The 4,765-nt window shown below is 41.1% G+C and overlaps 1 long non-coding RNA gene across 1 annotated transcript; it reads right to left on the bottom strand.

The window, feature by feature from the left end:
• On the bottom strand, positions 1 to 2,058 carry LOC145430933 (uncharacterized). Its single transcript, XR_013911269.1, has 3 exons — positions 1,879 to 2,058; positions 1,632 to 1,720; positions 1 to 1,014 (listed from the first exon to the last, which is right to left on the bottom strand). It is a non-coding gene; the product is annotated as an uncharacterized LOC145430933 (long non-coding RNA).
• Positions 2,059 to 4,765: the final 2,707 nt, after the last annotated feature.

The following is a 4,765-nucleotide window of genomic DNA, read 5'->3' on the forward strand; positions in this document are numbered from 1 at the left end:
TAGGGATATTAAACAATGAAACATGACTTTGTTTTAGAGGTGCTGAAAGATTTTGGATTTATGTCATGAAACAGCTGTGTGACAGGCAGGATTTGGACCCAAATGAAGGACTCAGTAGACAAGAAATTAACTCAAAATGCACCTTTAATGCTTATGTATCTTCTAAAATACAAAAACAAGGTAGGATTGGGGCCAAAAATGCTAAACTCATCAAAGGGAAACCACAGAACAAGGGGAGAGCACAGTGTTGAGGGAAAAACAGGTGGGAGCACAGCTGACACTAATCACAAAGGACCAGACAAGGGAAAAATAACTAAATATAAAACATGAGGGGAAATGACTGTCAAAATAAAAGAGGAACTATCACTAACACTTAGACAGAGACCCAAACAAACCAGCTTAACACAGAAACAAGACTGGATGAACAAAGGGAGCACAAAAGGAAACTAACAAACCAATAAACAAAACCAAAGCAAGGAAGTAGAGGCACAAATGACCTCTTAAGCACACAGGAAGCTGGAAAAGCTATAAAGCTGGAATCTAAACTCTTTCTCAAAACAAAAACAAATCATGAACCCACAAAAACTAAAAAAAAATCCTGGATCCAAGACCTAGGCGCCGTGATCATTTAATAGATACAGGCAGAGTCCTCTATTTTTTCAGCCAAGTTAACCTTTTTTTTTTTAGCTTGAAAAAGTATTGAGAGATCACCTAACTCCCAGCAAGAGTTACACACACCTTAGTGAAATTTGGTTTGTAGAGCACATAATAACTGGAAAAACACAGGGAGAAAAACAGAGTTGATCTCTGAGAGCATCACATCACCAAAACAGGTTTTACAGCCTGTTTTCATGTCAGTGACGATTTTCTAAACGCTGTGGTGGATGGTGATGGAGGGCTAAAAGAAAAAAATGCAGGATTTTGTCTATTCCATCCCAAGGCTATTCATCTGTGTGGCTCTCCTTGAAGGTGATGGATGCCTGCTGAGTCACTGTCATGGCCCAAATCTCTGCCCTGCACAGCACATTAAAGCAGAAAATATTGGTAAGTTTTACCCAGTGCCCACCATATAGATCCGTGGAAAGCTGATTTATTAAGAAGGGAATATTCGCAGACAGCGTGGACCAATTTCATAGATACAGATTAAATTGGACAGCAGAGAGAAGTGATGATAAATTGGGAGAGGAGAATTTTTTTGTAATACATTTTAGAGGATATGGAGCAAAACTTCGCTTAAATCCAAGCTTGGTTATGATTCAGCTCCAGAAACGGCGTAAAATGGGAGAAATGGGCACAGAGACAGCGAGATGAAAGCATGTCGGGTGGGTTCAGCTCAGCCTGAGCAAAGCACAGTGGAAGTTAAGTTCCTCTCATTCTCTTTCCTCTTCGTGACATTAAAGGTCATCGCAGGCTGTGAGGTGGACAGGGCTGTCAGCGGAGACGGGAGCTGAGGGGACAGGCAGGGGAGGAATTCCAATCAGCCCGAGCCATCTTTGGAGTTACGTGCTGATAAGTTCTTAGGAAAAACTATGAAAGGCAATTGTGTCTACGCAAACTCAAAGCATCAGTGCGGAGGGATGGACGGTCAAAGCGAGTGATAATAAGGGCTGGGGAGGCAGGAAATAACATACCACTTGACTCTTGCTTCCAGCCAGAACTTCATTAGCTTTGAAGCCATTCGTGGAAATTACAGAGGTCTTAAAGTGGCAGAATGATGTTCCTGTAAGTGAAAACAAGGGTGGAAAAGAACATTACATTCCTCACTTACATTCCTCATGAGCAACAGAGTAATGGAGTCTCTGGGCTGGGAAATATTATGAATAAGCGCCGTGAGAGAGCAGCATAACACATTAGGTCACTGTCTCTACGTCTACAAACCGCTTCAGGGGCCTTCGGTGATGAATAAGAAGAAAAGTAATTTTGGCTTGTGGTCGGAAAAAGAAACCTGCTTCCAATTTTCAAGCCAAGTCTCGTGCGTAGACGTCTTTTTTAAAAGACCAAACCAGCGCAAAATGACTTCTGATTACTGGGAATGATTACAGCTTTGCAAGGTATAGCGCAGGCTGCTGATAGAAATCATCCACGCCTTTTCATTCCACTATCTCTCAGTCTGTAGCTGCTTCTGTATCACATTATTATCTTTGGTATCTGTCAGCGTTTGCAGAATAAGTGCATCAAAAAGTAAACATCCCGTACCATCGCTGATAAGGAATAAAATGCCAAATGCTCTCTGGGAGCTGACAAGACGAGAAAAATACTTTCAAAAACTTCTCAAAGTTCAGCACAGGGGGACTGGTGGCAGCCAGGCCAGAAACATATTTAATATTTTATTCCAGCCTAAATGTCTCTTTGAACCGTGTGGTCTCACTCTGAATTTTGAAGTCGTAAATAGATGTTTCAAAGCTGCAGAGCGGCTTGCACTTTAAAGGTCCTGAGAGGACAATAAATCATTTGGTCACACGTTCCGTAGCTACACCGGCCCTCTCTGGATCAAACAGCTCTCTCAGCATCTCTGTACCACTCTGCTACTCAAGTATGAAGTTCAAGATGAGAGAGAGAGCTCTGTGAGGACTTACATTCCTATAAGTGTTGCATAATCCAATTGTCATACCACAGACATATCAATGACAAGGTGTATAACAGCTCAGCCTTACTTGAATTTAATCATCTTTGTGGATTTAAAAAAAATCACACGGAACTATCAGATTGTCCCTGATGGTTGAAAATCTACACGCTCAAACATTTCTGCAATCAAGTCAATACCGGGGATTCTTGTTTGACCCACCTGGAGGAAAAAATTATGGCTGTGAATGTCATCCACAGTATAACGTAGCTTCCCATAGTCGGTTTAGTGGCTCATTTCCTTACAAAAGGAACTCTTACCTGAGTGGAAAAATAAAGACTCGGGTATGCAGGGTTTTTACTGATACTTTAATATTTTATCTCTCAATGCTGTTCAGCAGATTCTCTTTGTTTTGTTTTTACATGTTACTAGAGACTGTTCTCTGAGACTGCGGTTAATGTGTGCTACAGTCACAGTAGAGTAACCACAGCTTGCTAAAGAGTGCCCTCTTGTGGTTAATTTCTATAATGTCTGAACCATTGAGTGACTCCAGCAATTGCCATGGACATTATGAATGAATTAATAAATGAATGAATCATCTTTATTGGCTTTATACATGTGTGTGGGTGTGAAGTAGTCAGGGTGGAGACAAGGGCAAAACTCCTACTCTGAAACACAACAGACACACAACACACACACACTTACAGAAAGGACAGGGGCAGACTTCTAAGCACATTGCAGCGGCTTTCATCTAACTGTTGTGTATATTGTTGTCACACTACTTTTAAGAGAACTCTCATGAAGAGAGCTGCCCAGCGTTTTAAGATTTGTTTCTGATCTGTTTCTAACCTCTCCTCCAGACTCCACCTGGCCTCCATCCGCCAACACCCAGGAACTGTCAAACCAGTCTGGGTCTTTTTGGCCTCCTTTTATAGGCAAGGAGGGAATGTGCCAAGTGTACTGGAGACTTAAATAATCTATTTTAAACATTCACAGAATTGGGACATTTTCTATACTTGTGCTAATGTCCCCACTGTTAACTTATCATTATATTTGAATGAAAGATTAAGCATTGCTTTAACTTATTTAATCCTTACTTGATATTGAATTGTTATTTCAGAGGCTGGGGGGAGCCACTGGCTATTTAGTCAGCAGTTGCTAGTGCTCTCAAGGACTAGTGTGTGCTAGGTGAAGATGGAGACTAGCCATAGTGGCTTATTGTCAGGTGCCCTACAGGGCTTGCATGCCAGTGCAGAGCTGTTTCTGTTTAGTTTAGGATTATCTTTAAGACTTGGAGAGGTGTTATTTTTTCCACTGTTTCCTTAGATTATTCATGAATAAAGACAATGATTTGATGCATGTAAAAATATGATTGACTGTCTTTATTGTTTCCTCCTATCTCTCTGTTCTCAAAAGTGAACACAGGGAGATGAGAGATGAAAGGAAGAGGTTGGAAAAGAGGGTGAAAGAAGAGGGTGGAAAAACAAAGGGATAGAAAGGTGGAAAGAGGCAGAGGAGAGAAAACCCCAACAATTCCTTCTGAGCAAGCACTAGGCAACAGTGGGGAGGAAAAACTCCTTTTAAACAGGAAAAAAAACTCCAAAAGAACCAGGCTGAGGAAGGGACAGTCAACTGCCTGGACTAGTTGGGGGGTGAGGGTGAAAAAGAAAGAAATGGGATGAAGAGGAAGGGGTGGACAAAGAGAGGTGATAGGAGAGAAAGGGGGAGAGGAGAGGTGGAGGAGGAAGCAGGAGGGTTCCTCTTCCTGAAAAAGTGGAAGCGTTTTTTCTTCTTTCTCAGGCACTGTTCCTGGAGCTCTTTTATCTGAAGGATGAGATTTTTTATGTCATCGATTGTTTCTGCATTTTGCTTCTCAAGTTTCTTGAGTCTTTTCTCCAGTTCTTAAATGTTGCTTCTTCTTTTTTTCTTCAAGCTTTTCTTTCAGTTTTTTAGATTTCACCTCCTGTATTAGCTTTGTACTTCGTTGTACAACGCTTTGTTGTACATGTCTTCTAACTCCTGCATTCTCTTCTGCATTTCATTGAAGCTCCACTGCATCTTTTGTCCTTCATTTTGTTATAACATTCTTGCAGTTCTAGATTTTTTTCTCTTAGTCTTGGAGAACAGGTTGCCTTTCTTTCTGTATTTCTTCCTGTTGCACTTTTTTTTTGCATTTTTATGCAGTGCTTCATCAAGCATTAT

This window comes from Astatotilapia calliptera, chromosome 9 (genome assembly GCF_964374335.1).
Source record: "Astatotilapia calliptera chromosome 9, fAstCal68.1, whole genome shotgun sequence".
In the NCBI taxonomy this organism is placed as follows: domain Eukaryota; kingdom Metazoa; phylum Chordata; class Actinopteri; order Cichliformes; family Cichlidae; genus Astatotilapia; species Astatotilapia calliptera.